General features: G+C 45.4%; 1 protein-coding gene across 1 annotated transcript in view; it reads left to right on the top strand.

The window, feature by feature from the left end:
* The first annotated feature begins 206 nt into the window (after positions 1–206).
* LOC147683454 (diacylglycerol O-acyltransferase 2-like) overlaps positions 207–8,884 on the top strand; it is a 421,011-nt gene continuing 412,333 nt past the window's right edge. The window contains exon 1 of the mRNA XM_086943875.1: positions 207–241. The gene's annotated coding sequence lies outside the window, so the exon portion shown is untranslated. The remainder of the gene's footprint in view (positions 242–8,884) is intronic.

The following is an 8,884-nucleotide window of genomic DNA, read 5'->3' as shown; positions in this document are numbered from 1 at the left end:
CCATGAATTCAGCCACTATAAGGATATCTAGCCTGTCCAATCAGAAGCTGGATTACATCTACCGACCGTAGCATCCAGCTGCTGCAGCTTTGCTGTGAAATCCTCTATGTTTGTCAGCCACAATGCTGCGTGCACCGGCTCGCGTCAGCCACCGGCTGCAGAAAACGAATAAGCACTAGCACAGGAAATACACACTGCCATAGACCACTGCCAGCAACTGCCTTCGGATGGGAATGGAAAGGTCAGGTCAGCCACCATTTAATTATAGTTTGTGGGATGACTGATGAAGGGCAGAAGAATGTGCGTATGTGTGTGTGTGTGGGGGGGGGGGGGGGGGGGGGATTAGTAGCCGCTACGTTTCACTGAGTTATTTGATGTCATAAGTACAGCCCAAAACACAGAGAATAATGTCAGATGCATGTAAACAAAAATCGCATTTGAGGAAGAGCAGCAAAATGCATTAACGCTTGCACGGTATAATTAATATTCATAATACTGCATAGATGCGTCCTAATATTTTACATGTAACAGTGTGTTCATTCTGCTGCACGCACTAGCTGTGTGTTTCCTAATATTACAAAAATGGATTAGCCTGTTTTAATATGATGCAGTAGATTGGCAGGAAAGCGGTAATACACCTCTCTTATCCAGGGGTCCCTGTCATGTGCCCTCCTTTTGTCAACCTTTGCTCCTTTAGGGCGGCAAATGTATACTTGGAAGTCTGCAATAACTGAATGTTGCTGTGCATCTTTTTCTCGTTGTTAGAATCCAGTTGTGCCCTCACTACTCGCCTATAATCAGAACATTACAACACTACTCTACTGTAATAGTTTATTACAGTTAAGTTGTGAGATCACAATGCCTTCAACCACAACCACCAGACAGTGTGAAAGGCAGGTCACCGAGCAGAGTTTAAAACTAGGGGTGGGATGAACTCGAGAAATTTGACTCCGCGGAATTGCGCGGTGAGATTCCGCAGAGTCCTGTCAACAGGCGGAAATCAGGCACATCGCACCGGTAGCACATTCCCTGCTGAAAGATCAACAAGAACGACACCAAACAGTGCTCCAGAATGCGCAGCTACTCACGTTGATTTTGCTGCAGCACAAGTATATTTCCAAATCAGGCGGCAGCCTTCTGACTGCAAATGGTCGTGACTGCCTGTGTTACAAAAATCTCAACAGGTGTTCTCCAAGAGACCGGAAATTCTGCTAGGGGACGCCAAATCTTGCTCGCCAACTTACCATCCTGGAGCTAAGTGTGACAAAAGAATTCCGCCGCACAGCGATCGGCGGACTTTGGCCAGAACTCCACGTTACAAGAGTAATGAGGAGTTGTCAAAATTCCGCCAATTCCGCGGGCTGAACGGAATATTCCGCCTTCCCCTACTCTATAACTTCTGCATGCACAGTTAAAGGTATACTAGACTCTCTAGCTCTATTTCTATTGAACTATTTCAAACTAAAAATGTGGTTATTGGGTGGTATGGAGACAGTGTATTAGTTTAATGCAATGATGGAGCTCATCTCAAGAAAGCAGTATTTCTGCATGTCACCACACAATCTGAAATTCAACAGGTTTAGAAAGTGTCTTACGGCAAGCTGCTTAAATTATGTGCTAGCACATTTAGGATTAAACATGCTTAACTGAATGAATATTAAATAGTGCAATTTTAGAAGAATGGCTTAAATCGTTGAGGTGAGATCAAATCTCTGTGCACAGGTTTGCTCCTGGTATAGCTAGGGGGTCAATCCAGGGCGACAGAGTAATCCCTCAAATTAAGCCTTTGTCTGACCAGAGTTAAAAATCAGGAACTTTTAATATGTGAAAGAAATAGAATTTAGGTTGAACTTTTGAAACAGAAAGGTAGAAAGTAAGAAACCAAAACATCACATTTTAATGCTGTGTATGTATTTGGTAATCTTATTTTTTAGAGGATCTAACTCTTCCAACAAGGTAACCTCACCCTAATGCCTACTTTTAAAATTTTCCTTACCCCAACTCAGAACCCTAACCCTATCTATTACTCTTCATCGTTAAGCTTGATCCTATCCTCATCCAAGACCAACCCACACCATGAACCGATCCATAACCCCACCAGTATCGCCTATCATTACTCTTACCCTAATGCTCACACACTAACAATTAGATTTATCCTAAAGTTAACTCTAACCATCTTCCTCATCCATTTGAAATATCTTTTGTTTTCTAAATGTTGACAGAATTCCTCTTTTTTCTTTCTTTTGCTTTTTTTAACGTTCAGGGTTTTTTTCAAACTTTTAGTTTTCTGGTCTTATTTTGAAAAATTGAGACTCTGGAGGAATTCGAGCTTTTTATCCATTGTCTATATGTCTTTGGAGAGGTTACAGTAAAAACTTTGCAATCTCCTCAAACCCTGGATCCTAGGAAGCTTGATTCACTTCTAGGAGTAAACTTGGCGATCAGATGGAATTGAGGAAAATTTCAGCAGTTGTTTCAGACCCTACTTTTCCTTCCTATTATTAACACTACAGCCCAGCAACAAGATAACTCAATGGGTTTTGCCAAAGCTGTGCCGCTGACCTAAAACACCCCCCAAATTAATACAATTGAATTAAAAACCCGGTGGAGGTTCTTTAAGTGGTAGGGGTGCAATCTGTCATTGTTGGACCTGGACCTCTCTACAGGGTCACCCCCCAAAACATTTGCCTTTACCCTCCCCTTTTTGCTGTATTAGTTTTTATTGGCCTTCAATCAATCAATCAGTCAATTTATATAGCGCGCTACTCGCCCGCTAGGGTCTCAAGACGCTGGGGGGGAGGGGTCCGTTACTGCTCGAAAAGCCAGGTCTTGAGTTGCTTCCTGAAGGAGAGATGGTCCTGGGTCAGCCGTAGGTGGATGGGAAGGGAGTTCCATGTCTTGGCCGCCAGGTAGGAGAAGGATCTTCCTCCGGCGGTGGCTCTGCGAATGCGTGGTACGGTGGCAAAGGCGAGGCTGGTCGATCGCAGCTGGAGGGTGGGCGTGTAGAAAGTGAGGCGGTTGTTGAGGTACTTGGGGCCCAGGTCGTGGAGTGCCTTGTGTGCGTGGGTGAGGAGTCTGAACGTGATTCTCTTGCTGACAGGGAGCCAGTGTAGGTCTCTGAGGTGGGCGGAGATGTGGTTGTAGCAGGGGATGTCCAGGACGAGTCACGCGGAGGCGTTCTGTATGCGCTGGAGTGTTTTCTGTAGTTTGGCTGTGGTTCCCACGTAGAGGGTGTTCCCGTAGTCTAGTCGGCTGGTGACGAGTGCCTGGGTGACCGTCTTCCTGGTTTCGGTGGGGATCCATCGAAAAATCTTTCGGAGCATGCGCAGGGTGTTAAAACAGGATGACGAGACGGCATTGACTTGTTTGGTCATTGAGAGGGAGGAGTCCAGGATGAAGCCCAGGTTTCGTGCGTGGTCCGTTGGGTTGGGGGTGGTGCCCAGGGCAGGGGGCCACCAGGAGTCGTCCCAGGCGGAGGGGGATGATCCCAGGATGAGGACTTCCGTCTTGTCTGAGTTCAGTGTCAGGCGGCTGTTCTTCATCCACTCGGGGACGTCTTTCATTCCTTTGTGTAGGCTGGCTCTGGCGGTGGCGGGGTCGTTGGGGAGGGAGAGGATCAGCTGGGTGTTGTCGGCGTAGGAAATTATGTTAAGGTTGTGTTGGCGTGCGATGGCCGCGAGGGGGCTCATGTAGACGTTGAGGTACGCCGCAGATGACTTCGGTGGCTGCGGATCGGAACGGGGGGAGGCGGACTCTCTGGGTTCTTCCGGCGAGGAACGAGATGATCCACTCCAGTGCCTTCTCTTGGATTCCGGTTTTGCTGAGGCGCTGTATTAGTGTGCGGTGGCAAACTGTGTTGAACGCTGCTGAGAGGTCCAGGAGGATGAGGGCAGCTGTTTCCCCGTTGTCGAGCAGGGATCTGATGTCGTCGGTGGCTGCGATGAGGGCGGTCTCGGTGCTGTGTTTGGCTCGGAAACCGGACTGTGAGGGGTCGAGGGATTCGTTCGTTTCGAGGAAGGCAGCGAGCTGTTTGTTGACGGTCTTCTCGATGACTTTGGCAGGAAAAGGGAGGACCTTAGGACTCTGTACATTTTACCCCTGCAACCAAGTGCTAAAGGGCTTGTTCTGTCTCCTTAAAACATGGTAGACTTGGTTAATACCCAATAGGCAAATTTAATTTACTTGTAAGACCTTAGTAAAATGACACTATCTGTGGCCAGGGCCTGTAAATTAAATGCCACAAGTGGGCCTACAGCACTGAGTTTGCAAACCACTTAAATAGCCCTTCCAACATGTCTTAGGCCTGCCATTTCAGTTTTACATTGACATTTCAACCTGGCAAAATAAGCCTTTTCCCAGGCTCAAATCTTCCTTTTTAATACATCTACGTTACCACTAGGGTAGGCCCCGGGCAACTCAGAGGGCAGGGTGCAATGTATTTAAAAGGTTGGGCATGTACTTTTAGGTTTTACATGTCCTGGTTGTGAAAAACTCTGAAATTCGTTTTTCACGTATGCAAGGACTACCTCTCCCCCTTAGAATAACATTGCAGTTGCCTTATTACATTTAATAAGCTGTAAAGTCCAAATGGCAACAGGTAATCTCGGCATGTTTTATGTCTTTGGAATTGTATTGACAAATCCTAACTCGTAGTGACGTTGGATTTTAAATGACAATTTTGAAGGTGCCACTTTTTAAAAGTTGGCATTTTTCTGCCTTAGACATTTAGTGCCTGTAGCCTGTCTCTGGGTCACATGACCGGCAGGGGCGGCTCTAGGCTCATGGCGGCCCTGGGCAGGGAGCGCAGGTAGGGGGCCCCGGAAGAGGGGGTCCAGGCAGGGGGAGCGCGGAGGCCAGTGAAGAGGGGGGTCACGGAGTTTGGAAGTGGAACAGAGCCGGAGGCCGTCACATCCCTGCCAGGGGCCGCCACGCAAATATGTATCCATCCTCAGAGGATTATTATATTAAGGATATATATTGGCGTGGGGGCCCCTGGGGTTTGGTGGCCCTGTGCAGGTGCACAGCTTGCACATGCCTAAGGCCGCCCCTGTGACTGGGTATAGCTGACAGCTGGGCTTTGCGTATTCCTGCTAGACAGCCACACACGATTGAGAGCTTAGGTGTGCCTGAATGGGTCACGGCTGCTAGAACGCGAGGGAGGAGCTGGACAGAGCCGTACTTACACTTGAAAAAGCCATGGGGTGCCTCCACACAAAGGGCTGCATACCCCCTGTAGTTAGTCTGGAGCTAGGACACTGAAGGCAGGATGCCAGGGGACTCTCTAGAAGATTTGTCCACCTTCTAGGGGAAGAGTAGCATGTGTAAATATTGGACCCCAGACCCCACTTCTTGTGTACACTTCTGGGCCTGTGGATAGTCTGGCAGGAAAAAGGAGTGCTTTGCTGCTGAAAAGTCTTCCACTCTGCTGGACTGCTGCTCTCAAGACGTGGTGCTCCGCTTTGCTGACCTGCTACCTTCCTGAGTAAGAGAGATTTGGACTTGCACCTGAACCCAGGACTCCCAAAGTGACTCCAAGGGATAATATGCTGGCCTCCTGTTCTTAGCCACAGGGACATAAGAGGCTCCCAACCACCTGCACCAGCACCCAGGTCCAGCTGGAGCAAGTCCCTGAAACACAAGTGGTGCCTCTCAGGTTCTGGACTTTTGGTGTGGTGTTCAGAGAGGCTGAATCGAAGTTTAGTGCCGAACCCTTGTCACTTGCACAGCCTGGCAGCGTGAAGTTCCACCAAACCAACCCTTAGAGGTTCAGCATAAACTTCTTACGTGGAGCGACACTGTGAAGCACTGGCCCAACTGATCACGACAATAACAGGATCTTCGTGCTACAGTGACGACTGCCCTCCATGCCTGGGGCTTACTCTTCAGGCTACACCGATGACGTTGCAGAATACTTCCCTGCTCCTCGCGTCCCCCTCCACCACAAACAGGACTCTGCGCTGGACTGAGAAAGTAACTTTTCAGCAAGATTAACCTGAACCCTGTACCTGACCCACGCTTCATAGTGGTCAGCCTGAACTTGTGACTTTCTCCCGGTCTACCACGATCAGAAAGCTGCGGTTGGAGCTATGTGCTTTTTGGCGCTATTTCACCCTAAATTCTTTATAAATTCATAACTCAGGTTCAAGTGATTGGATTTTTGTCATTTGGTCTTTTTTCTTTATTGAAAACTCCATATTTTCCCAAACTGGGGTGGGATCCTTTTGTAGTGTGTTTTCATTGTGTTACTGTTTGAAGTGTTGCACAAATACTTTACACATTGCCTCTGAGTTAAGCTTGACTGCTCTGTGCCCAGGGTTGAGCAGAGGTTAATTTAAGGTTGCTTATGACTTCATCCTTAGAAGAATTGTGGTTTCTGCTTGAGAAGGGTCTGACCCCACTCAGCCGGTAACCCAATTTCTTACAGTAATGTTTTAATTTTTCCATTAAATTCACACATTTTAATATGTGAAGCACACTCCATATGTATACTCCAGTCGAAGGCATAGGTCTGGCCAATATCGAGTATGGACGAGCAATCCCCTCAAATGTAGGTCTATGTCTAATTTTGACATAATGAATATCTTGCACCTTAGCATACAGAGACAATGATTGTAAAGTTTTCAGTGGGACTTTGCCAAGGTTGTAAAGCAATCGTTGCAACTTCGAACCCCACTAGCTTAAATTTACCACTGAAGGTACAGAAAGCTGTATCTCCATTTATAGCTTTGTTGTGAGGTTTACCATTAAAGCACTGAAATGTGCCTTTATGGGAGTAGCTAAAAAGTAGCTAAAAATTGTTCAAGTAGTTCGATGTCCGATTGTTCAGCCGGCGTTGGATTTTGATTTGTAAATGTAGGATTCTACGGAAAAAGTTTTTGAAGTTGTTGATTAACTGTAAACATGTTGCAATTGCATGGAATAATTATTTTTAAGAATATGATACAAATATCATTTTCTTCTTGTGGTTTTCCTTTTTCACTTTGATATTTTTCCTCACCATTTTGAACAACCACTTGAAAGATATTTTCACTATATTCTCCTTTAACGAATTTACCTTGGCATACTCTTTTCCTGAATAGTTATTGGATCTGAAACTATCAATTTGATACAGAGAACTTGATTCTAAGGAAACGTTTTCAAGGGAAGTTTTCAGAGGATGAGATAAACTGTTCCTCTCAGAGCTCTGTGTGAATTTTTGGGTATGTCCCTTCAAGTTTCGAACGTGTGCTTTTAAAACAAAGTTAATTTCCACATTCTAGTTGTTGGTGACGTTTGTCCAAAAATGATTTCAAATAATTAACAAACACCTACAATTTCCCTTGCTTTCTCAACAAAAGCCAACATGCACAAGCAAAGCTCATATATCTGGCTGCCAGAATTTTGGTTTTGCTAATGATTTTTTTGTTTTTTCTTGTGTTTTGTAAACTGTTATTCCAGAATGAGCACAGCAAACACAATAAGATGATGGACAGGACGCTGAAGCTTTTCAGACACTCACCCCCCCAGTCACTATTAGATCTTGGTTAAATCCATTATCGTTCTCTTGCACACTTCACCACTCCAGTTCAGACCCAGCCATATGCAAATCAGTCTTGACCCTCTCCATCATCTTATTGTGTTTGCTGGATTCCTGAATGAGCAACCAGAACCTTATCAATACATAAAAAAGCAATCGGCTAAGAGCAAAACAATCTATGGTCTAAGCATTTCACAGGCCGTGGTAGTCCCTGGCACTGAAGTGGATTGCTTCGTGTTCAAAAGTGCTTCTTGTGAAAGAGCAGAATGGTGTCACTCACAGTGAAGATAGTCAATGGCTGATGTGGGCTGACCCATTTCCCCAAGTTGCATGTTGTAGTGGGTGGAAGAAAAATGTGAGTGACACAATAACAAACCAATGGTTGAAGAAGGTGTGCTGAATACTCCTATTAGTATGTTTATGTATTAGTAAAATCTGAGGTTTTTGGAAAACACCAAACCTAAAAATGTTCAACTGTTCACAAGAAAAAACATAAAAGAACCTTCTTGAACGTATCTTTGTTTTTTTCACACACCTTTCTAGCAGTACACTTGCAGAGCTACACCAGTTGCAGGATTCCAAGCTGACTCCTGGAACGTCATGTGACATTTTCTTCTGTTAACATTTTCACAATGTAAAATTGTTTGTGTTGCATAATTCTGCACTGAAGAAAGGGAGCGCCACTCAACGAGTGCACATTTTCAGCTTTTCAGTTATTTTCCTGAATGCGAATAACGTTTTCCCGTTTCCCCACACCCACATGAAGTTTTGGGCGGTTCAATTCCCTTTACATCCTGAAAGGGTATGTATTCCAGTCCTTGACTGCTGTAAATCTGCGCCCATTTCCAGAGAGGGAATGGGTCAGAGACTGGTCATAAACAAACATTCACAAATCACTTCTTGTTTGACCACGCACCACCCTTACGCAGGTTTTACTTCCGCATGACATTACACGACCACAGGGGAATATTCTGCATAAGTAAAAGGTTCCAAGTCTGTAAGGCCATACATTGGGGATGCTTTGCAAGTGTAGAGTCAACCATTTTAAGTTGTGAAAGTAACTTTTACATCTGAAAATGCTTTCATGAATCAGGCCCATTAAATAGCAGCATGGCTGCCAATCTACCTGGTGTGTGCAAATGATCTGCCATCCGGGTGGATGGTATTGCCTGAATCCTGCCTAAGCCAGAATGTCATGAGAATAAAAGTTATTTCTTAGATCCGTTGGTGCACTCTAGTTTCTTCTGACTATTTAATCATTCCATCTTGTTTGGGTTTTGTGCAGTCACTTCTAAGTGTTTTGTCTAGAAACACTTTTATCGTATGGGACGCTGAGGAAGGGTCCCATATGACCCGAAATGCATAGGG

Source organism: Lissotriton vulgaris, chromosome 11 (assembly GCF_964263255.1).
Source record: "Lissotriton vulgaris chromosome 11, aLisVul1.2, whole genome shotgun sequence".
Classification (NCBI taxonomy): domain Eukaryota; kingdom Metazoa; phylum Chordata; class Amphibia; order Caudata; family Salamandridae; genus Lissotriton; species Lissotriton vulgaris.
This window is presented reverse-complemented; position numbering and strand designations above follow the sequence as displayed.